The sequence below is a fragment of the Mixophyes fleayi genome, chromosome 3, assembly GCF_038048845.1.
Source record: "Mixophyes fleayi isolate aMixFle1 chromosome 3, aMixFle1.hap1, whole genome shotgun sequence".
In the NCBI taxonomy this organism is placed as follows: Eukaryota; Metazoa; Chordata; class Amphibia; order Anura; family Limnodynastidae; genus Mixophyes; species Mixophyes fleayi.
This window is the reverse complement of record NC_134404.1, coordinates 285,452,422-285,462,184: the sequence shown is the minus strand read 5'-3', so window position 1 is coordinate 285,462,184 and position 9,763 is coordinate 285,452,422. Positions and strand designations below refer to the sequence as shown.

General features: G+C 43.5%; 1 pseudogene; it reads right to left on the bottom strand.

Annotated features, from left to right (window-relative positions):
- Nucleotides 1-351: 351 nt before the first annotated feature.
- On the bottom strand, nt 352-464 carry LOC142147608 (U6 spliceosomal RNA; annotated as a pseudogene).
- Between the last annotated feature and the right edge of the window lie 9,299 nt (nt 465-9,763).

Below are 9,763 nucleotides of genomic sequence, written 5' to 3'. Positions count from 1 at the left end.
GATAGCTAGTGCGGATACAATATATCTGGACCATGGACCACAGCACAGTCACAGCTCACAAACTCCACTCAGTATTTAGAGAGGAAAAGCAATATAGTGTAGTACTTATATACAAATGAGTTTATTCAGCAAATATCATAAAAAAAGCACACTCACAATATGTGAAAAGTTGAAATGCTTATCTGAAATCCTAGGTTATAAGGTATACTGCTAGCAGTGTAGATCTCTGGATAGTTCATGAGGTAAATACCAATGGGCTCCACACAGAAGTTATCAAAGGGATAACTCTCACAGACCAGGTGGGCAGTATAGCCTTAAAAATACCAGGAGTAGGTGATACTATACAGCCTCAAAAATATGGAACGCTTCATGAATTTGCATGTCATCCTTGCGCAGGGGCCATGCTAATCTTCTCTGTATCGTTCCAATTTTAGTATATGTGCTGTGTATATATATATATACACAGTATATGTGTGTGTATGTATATACATATAAATACACACATATATATATATCTATATATATATATATATATATCTATATATATATATATATATATATATATATATACATACATATAGTATATATATATATATATATATATATATATATATATATATATATATATATAGTGTGTATATATAGTATACAAGTTAACCTGTGCATGATACTCATGCATTCTAGTCAAATCAAGCTACTTAAGGTGTTAAAAAGGTTCTTGTCATGCATTTGGGCCATAGCCCAGGCCTCAACCACCAACCACTCCCCACTGTCACCCCCGGCAACCACCAACCACTCCCAACTGTCACTTCTCCTTCAAGAAATATATATATTTTTTTTAAAATCTTTATAAACACTTTTAACAATTAACAAATTAAATTAACAAATTAAAAACATCTTAGTATACCAAATTTCAGCCCTTTCTGATTTTTTTTTTCCACACACACTAAGAATTTAGTAGGTCAGTGTATAACTCCGCCCAGCAGGTGGCGCCGCAGCTTGGTTTTATTTTTTTCCACACACACACAGACAGACTAACACACGCCACTAGACATTTATATTATAGATATTTAGGACTCTAAGATCACCTTTCATTATAGGAGTTTGAGGTATTGGAAATAACTATTGTTAGCTAAAGAGAGATAAAAGGGTATACCAAATGAATATAAGGGAACAAATATAGAAGAAAATATGTAGGAATGGAGCCACACTGTATGTACTAACAATTAATTTTTCATATACCAAGTCATTTTAGCCCACAATTAATATAATTTTAACCACAAGGCACTCATACATCTAAATACTACCCCAGTTCTAATTCCTACATCAAACATTTCACGTAACCATAACCCCTAGAAAAAATCTTCCTACTGTCAACCCAAATGAATCTCTACTAAGTTCCAGGACTTCCCTAGCACCATATGTGACCCTCTGGCCTGTAAGGCAATGTGTTATACACATACACTGTGAACAGTGTGAACAGTAAACACTGAGGGATTGATTCATTAAAGCACGCAAAATTAACATATTGTGCATTTTTTTAAGAACGCACGTAAAAATGTATGTAATCATGGCAAGAGCATTTCCGTATTCAACTACAAGCGGATCTATAGAAACATCTCTTTTTGACTATTGGTCTAGGTATGCTCTGCTTAAAGGGCAGTTGTCGTATGCAGAGAGACACAAATCACTGCAGAATACTGTTGGCAGAACCTTGTAGTGTCTGTAAGCTGTCAGCAGTGTTGGATAGGGATGTTAGTCCATGCAGCCAAGTTGTTGGTTTATTTGAGAACACTAACAACAGCAGTGATGCCGGTACACACAGGGTCAATGGCTGCAACAGTTGTAACAGTTATAGAATACAATTAGGGTCAAAGTGTCATACAGCAGGGTCATAGTTTCATACAGCAGCAGGATGCTGATGTCCCTAATCACCTCCCCTGCACCAGTTGGCACTAGAGGACCAACAGAGAGAGTGTGAGAGAGGAGACAGCATACAGAGCACACCTTTCTCCAACAGATATGCCCAATACATATGTGGAATATAAAGTCCCAGCAGAACTCGCCAAAAAAAAAAAGTATTCACCTGTTAATAATATAGTCATTATATGTATAATGTATATAAAATTATTTTTTACAGTTGATATTGATTGCAAACACATGTTCTAGCATGATACACGACTGTCATCACTTGACACTTACATCTGCCCTGTGGCTGGTGCAAGGGATATGACTGAAAAACACGTACCAGAGAGCTGCCAAGATCTTGATTCATATGCTCCTGCGTGAGCTTGAACCTGGCACGCTATTATTGTACATTGACTATTTGCAAACGCCCTTCCCCTCTCAGTTCCACCTATGAAATTATAGGCTGTCAGAAGTGTTCTTTGCGCTCAAAGATTAATTGGATGCTCTTGCGATCATTGGCGTATAGTCCGTTTCTGGGCATGCACAGTACAATTTAATGCAGCATACGACACTTATCAACATTTACATTCCTTAATGAATCATGTGTATGAGGAGGAAATGAAAGAGGGATGGACAGAAAGAAGGAAGAGTGCTGGGTAGAGAGGAGGAAGAAAAGGGACAAGATAGAGCAGAGGGAGCAAATATATTCCATCTGTCCAGTTTTACTACTATACATACCTCACAAAATCCTTACATGCAAAATAAGCAAAATCAGCAAATAAGCCACACCCCTGATCCACCCATACGTTGCCCCCAACCCACCCCAAATGCCATTTTTGTGTGAAGCTCCACCCATTTCCATTTAACTTCACCTCTTTCAAGGTCTGCTATTCGGGACAGTTGGAAGGCATGATATGGACATTTTTTTTACCATCTCAGCACCAATGCAGGTGCACAACCTGCATGATAGTAATTCCTGTCCCTAGTCATGTATATAGTCATGAAGCGCTTCAGTGTTCTCACAAGTTCCTAGTGAATTCATAGTCTGGATTCTCAGGAATATTGCAGATTGTCACGGAACTGGGACACCAACAGGCTATTTACCCTGAGTAGAATATCCAGATAAAAATACACATTAGGTTTATTAATAAATAAACACTAGCAGCAATTATAGCACTATCAAGAAATGATTAACCAAGAGATACTACAACAGATGGAAACTACATCACAGCGGGGGTGCAATTGCAACACTATGCTGATATTCTATAAGTCAGCCTGGAGTGTCCAATACGGGCTGGCAACCATGCTGCTGAGGCAAGTCAGGAGTCGAGCTTCACTGTCACTCTCCTTTTGGCATACACATATAGCCTCAAGACTACAGATGAAGGAAGATTGCCAGTTCTCAAAGTCCTTCTGTAGCATTCCATTCTTCTGTCAGCTCATCTGAAGCAATCACTGCAAACGATTTCTGACTTCTTCCAGGTTGCAGAAAGTGTCTTTAATGCAGCATAATGTGCTCTTTATATAGTCCACAATCTAATCTCCCCCTCTAGCAACAACTACACACTGTCTGAATGTCACTATTCCTCTAAGAAAGTATGAATCCTAAAATGTCAGTCTAACATATCACCAGACTTCACCAGGTACCCCTGCAAAGGAGTATGGGCTCTGCTGCAAGGTGACACACAGGTGGTAGCCCTCTGCCTAGGTTCCAGGTGTGCCTTATGCCTAGGTTCCAGGTTCACAGGCTTGTACATCAAAATCACATAGAAGTCACGTAAAGTTCCAAAAAAATCATGGTCAAAAACACGCTAGAGGTTATGGTGCAGAATCAACTCGCAGAAGAATGGTTATGAAAATCCGAGGTCAGTGTCACAAACAGAGGTTCAAGATCAGGAAACAAGCTGGAGAACAGTATAACCCAAAATCATCATTACACATTATCCTAGCATTATGGGGTTCAAAATGATCAGAATTTAGAATTATCACACAGTTCTATGACATTAAAAATTAAAAACTGTCCCCTACTACCTTAGACAAGTCATATGGTTTAGAAGAGATGCAGGTATCATGATTAGCATTTGCAGGAACATACTGAATTATCAACCATCCTAAATCAGTACCTAATAACACATTTGTGGGACTACTATTAGACACACCTCTTTCTCCCCCCTCCATGCTCCTCAATCCAGATTCACTTGTGCCATGGAAACGGCCAGGCTGTCTGCTACAATCTCTGTAAAAGTACGGGTCTTTCATGGAAGCTGATTCGTATAATTCACAAGTCCGTTCTGGAAGGACTAGGGTAATTTCAGCCCTAGTATCTCTCAATCGTAGAGTTACGGTATTACCCACAGCAACTGAGTCTAAACAGCCTAAAACAAATTGTCAGGAGATAGGCCAACAGCAAGGGTAGACTGGGCTGGGGTCACAAGCGGCATTTGCCTCAGGGGCTGGTCCCATAGATGGGCTACTTTGGGCTGGGTCATCATGTCACCTGCATTTTCTTCCTATAAAATGTTCCTAGTAGGTTGCTGAGTTGAGTTTTTTTCCCCCGGGCTAAGATTTGCCAGTCCTCCCCTGGCCAAGAAGCTTAAATGAGGGAGTGTATTTCTTTTTTTCAGGGCAAGAAATACTGACATGTCCCACATCCTTACACACAAAACATCTGCGGGTAACAACGCCTAGTTTGGTGGGTGAGACAGGTACAAACAATCCGAAGGCCAGCTGGGAAAAAGTGTTTACAACAGGCTTACCTCATTTCCAGCTGGCAAATGCAGGCTTCCAAGCCGCTGAAATCTGGTTGGCAACACTTCCATCCAACATTTGTGCAGCCTCATCCGAACTTTTGGATGCATGGCCCTGCAAAAACTGCCATACTTCCACAGAGCAAATATGAAGAAACTGGTGTTTAACCATCAGGTCCATCAAATCCAGGTGGTAATAGACAGACCTAATTGTCCAAGTCCCCATCTTTTTCCTTAATAGGAAATTCTCCAAACAGGGTTTTAAAAATCGTACATCCCAGGACTCACGGTACTGTGGCAAATCACTATACCTTTCGGCTAACTCCAACTGAAACTCTCTCTCTGCCTGTGCCTGGCATTCTGTAGATTCATGGTCCTCCTGTGTCTGGCCTTCTCAATCTCAATCTCTATCTGTCATTCTTATAAAATAAAATGCATACACATATTAGGGTCACACATATCCCTTCTGTTGAAGAATCATTGGTTGAGAACTGTGAATGCTGGAATGCTCTGGTTTAGACAATTACTTGAACATCATCCACGGTGATTCTCTTGTGCTGTACTGGTTCCCAGTTGAGTTACCATGCCACATTCTTACTTTGCATCATCTTCCACTAATGCACAGGTCAGCACTTCTTTCTTATAAGTAGCTGCCATCTGCTCAATCTGTTTGCCAAATAAAAAAGTAGAAAAAGAAAAACAAGGAAGGGAAAACTGTTTTGTACATATGTCTTGATAAAAAAAAATTGTGCTTTGCACTGTTCTATTCCTCACACAGATACTACCAGTTCTTAAAAGAAAGAGTTTATTACTAAAATCAAGCATTAATAATCTAAGTAATGAAACTATCCCACTGCTTAATCACCAAATTTTCACGCACACAGTCACCGCATCCATGTCTTATATGTATATATAACTTATTTATTGGAAGGGATTAAACAGGATTTCAGGACTCTCGCATTCACCTATCACACATCATAGATCTTGCTGAATCACCCACTAAACAGTTCTCTCACATCCACACACACTTAATCACTACCACTACCTACTTATTGTATTAGGGCAATAGGACCCCAAGCTCTGTTGCACAAATGTACACACTGCACCCATTATGCTCTTTGTGAGTCAAAAGAGTTAACTATTTACACACCTGCATTCAAAATGTAAACATAGCCAAGCAATATTTTGTTACATAAATGTACTGAAAAGGCTTCTGGATTTGTTAAGATCAAAACATATTACATTTTAGATTAAATATAAAAAGTGTAAGGCATTAGATATAATAAAAACAAAACATATAATAAATGACATAGAAGATAACTGCAATAACAGTTAAAATAAAAGAGATTCCCATACAGAAATAGAACACTTACATAGATCCTTTTGTCTATATACTGGGGAAGAGTTAAGATAGCTTCTCAATTAGATTGATGCCCCACAAAAATGACAATTTAACATAACATACAGTTTTTTTTTACCATGCTCACCTGGAAAGTCATTCATAGGGGCAGTAAATTGCTAATATGGGGAATAAATTCACATCTGCGTAGATTGTAGTCTGTTAAGACAATCCAAAATTCTTATACCTGTCATATCTTTTCTCTGATACATCACAGAGGCATAATTTCCCACTCAATAAACCATTCATAATTCTCAACACAATTGCATCTCAAATATGACATTATCAGGTAGATAGATGATGATAATTTCTCTATACAATTTATGCAGCTTTGATCACATTGGCACAGAGATCTCTTGAAATGGAATGGGAAGAAAATTATTTTCAAGTTGTATAATTTCTATATAACCACATAGGCTCTGTCTGAGGGATGATGACAGCTGTGTCTTTGAAGCATATCTAAATGGATATGGCTATATTAGGCGGATGCAGGTAGGATTATCAGATGGAAGCAGGTTCTGAGACTATGCATGTGCTCTTTGATACATTTAATCTAGTTAACTCCCTGTCAGGATCTGCCTGCAAGCTTATGCATTACATGCTGCTTTGCCTGGCAGCTCCTGCCTTTGTCCTTATTATTGTATTGCGGCAGTACCTCTGATTACCAGAGATGCTGCTATTGTGCCTTTCTTGTTTGCTTTAGGGGTTAACTTGTTTACTAATTATTCCATGCACCTGGGTGTGTTCTCATTTCCCTTTATATACCTGTCACTCCCAGCACACATGGCTGGTTATCGTTGTCATATCCTGTTGTTACACCCTGTGGTTTCTTCCTCCTGCTTGCTCCTGTGATTATGCTGCATTAGGATCTCAACATACATTCTGCTGAACTGTTTTCATCTGTGAACCTGGTACTTTCATGTGCATCTCCCTGTACTTGCTGCCTGGAATCTTTCCACATCTCCCATTTACCTGCAACTGTGTATACCTGATAATTTCTACAAGACCATTATTACATCATCTGTTCAGTCTCTTCAGCAATAAACTTGTATGTTTTTCACCTTATTCATGGCTCCGCAGCTGTATCTCTACATTGATTCGTGACAGTATAACCAGCCTAAAGAAAAAACAGCTTAGGAGTCGTGTGGAGGATATTTTCTGGGATCTTTTTCTGCAATTCCTTTTTCATTTGTTTTTTGCAACATGTCTGTTTCAGCAATCTTGGAATTGCCACTGCTACAAACTTTACAGATGGACATTATCTTGCTACGTTCTCAGCTTGCTAGATTTTCCGCTTTACTTGTGGACCCTCTCAGGAGAATGTCTGATTATGTCTCTTCTAATACAGAAGCTGCTGGTCTGTCTCAATCCACCTTTACTGCTGCTGAACCTGTGCAAACAGCACCTCTTAATGGTGCTTCTACAAATTTGCTGTTTAGTAAGAACTATGGGGTAACTAATTCCCAGTTCACAGGTGGTCCACGCCCATATCTGACCGAAGAGGAGCGACAACGCAGAATAACAAACAAGTTGTGTCTCTACTGTGCCAGCAATGCACATTTCTTGCAGGACTGTCCTATCTGTAGACCACGTCAGCTTACTGAACCATCCCCTGTTGGTTCCTCTCTTCATTCTAAATTTGTTTATGCTCCACCATTTCTGTTCTCTGGGAAGAGATCTAATCTGCCAGCTCCAGCCGCCTGCAATGAGGCGCCAACAGCCTCTGTTTCCTGTTCCGAGGTGCCAGCCTCTGTCTCCTGTTCCACTGTGCCAGCCTCTGTCTCCTGTTCCGCAGTGCCAGCCTCTGGCTCCTGTTCCGAGGTGCCAGCCTCTGGCTCCTGTTCCGAGGTGCCAGCCTCTGCCTCCTGTTCCGAGGTGCCAGCCTCTGCCTCCTGTTCCGAGGTGCCAGCCTCTGCCTCCTGTTTCGAGGTGCCAGCCTCTGCCTCCTGTTCCGAGGTGCCAGCCTCTGCCTCCAGCCCTGAGATCCCAGCCTCTGCCTCCAGCTCTGAGGTGTCATCATCTGCCTCCAGCTTGGAGTCTGCTTCCACTGTGTCCGGTCCTGAGTCTGCTGCCACTGTGTCCGGTCCTGAGTCTGCTGCCACTGTGTCCGGTCCTGAGTCTGCTGCCACTGTGTCCGGTCCTGAGTCTGTTGCCACTGTGCCCGATCCTGAGTCTGTTGCCACTGTGCCCGGTCCTGAGTCTTCTGCCACTGTGTCCGGTCCTGAGTCTTCTGCCGCTGCCTCTGCACCCGAGTCTCCTGCCACCATACTGCCTGGTCCTGAGTCTCTCGCCACCGTGCTACCCAGTTCCGAGTCTTCAGCCGCTGTCTCCCGTTCCGAGTCTTCAGCCGCTGTCTCCAGTTCCGAGTCTTCAGCCGCTGTCTCCAGTTCCGAGTCTTCAGCCGCTGTCTCCAGTTCCGAGTCTTCAGCCGCTGTCTCCAGTTCCGAGTCTTCAGCCGCTGTCTCCAGTTCCGAGTCTACAGCCGCTGTCTCCAGTTCCGAGTCTTCAGCCGCTGTCTCCAGTTCCGAGTCTTCAGCAGCTGTCTCCAGTTCCGAGTCTTCAGCCGCTGTCTCCAGTTCCGAGTCTTCAGCCGCTGTCTCCAGTTCCGAGTCTTCAGCCGCTGTCTCCAGTTCCGAGTCTTCAGCAGCTGTCTCTCTTCCTGAGCTACAGCCTGCTCCAGGGGGGGCGCTGCCCTTAAAGCCTGCTCCAGAGGGGGCACTGCCCTTAAAGCCTGCTCCAGAGGGGGCGCTGCCCTTAAAGCCTGCTCCAGAAGAGTTGCCTGTCTATGCGGTTCCGCCCAAGTTGCCTGTCTATGCGGTTCAGCCCGAGTTGCCTGTCTATGCGGTTCAGCCCGAGTTGCCTGTCCATGCGGTTCAGCCCGAGTTGCCTGTCCATGCGGTTCAGCCCGAGTTGCCTGTCCATGCGGTTTAGCCCGAGTTGCCACTCTATGCGGTTCAGCCCGAGTTACCACTTGGTGCTGTCTGCTTTGAGGCTTCTCACAGCGCTGTCTGCCCCGTGGCTTCTCACAGCGCTGTCTGCCCCGTGGCTTCTCACAGCGCTGCCTGCCCCGTGGCTTCTCACAGCGCTGCCTGCCCCGAGGCTTCTCACAGTGCTGCCTGCCCCGAGGCTTCTCACAGTGCTGCCTGCCCCGAGGCTTCTCACAGTGCTGTCTGCCCCGAGGCTTCTCACAGTGCTGTCTGCCCCGAGGCTTCTCACAGTGCTGTCTGCCCCGAGGCTTCTCACAGTGCTGTCTGCCCCGAGGCTTCTCACAGTACTGTCCCCGCCAAGCCTGCCTCCCCGTCCGGGCCTGCTGCCAAGCCTGCCGCCCCATCCGGGCCAGCTGCCAAGCCTGCTGCCCAGTCCGGGTCAGCTGCCAAGTCCAAGTCATCCTTTGCTGAGAGTGCCAAGTCTGAGCCGTTGCCTTTCTTTGAGGGGCACATTTCCCAACTTGGTGCCCTTTTGAGATTTTCTGCGTCTTATATTCCCTCCCTACCTGAGCTTGTTAACAACCCTAAGAGACAGGTACTGTTCCTAATTTCATATTTTAGAGGGGAAGCTTTGGAATGGGCAAACCCACTTATTGAAACGGATCATTCCATCCTATCGGAGATGCTGCTATTGTGCCTTTCTTGTTTGCTTTAGGGGTTAACTTGTTCACTAATTATTCCATGCACCTGGGTGTGTTCTAATTTCCCTTTATATACCTGTC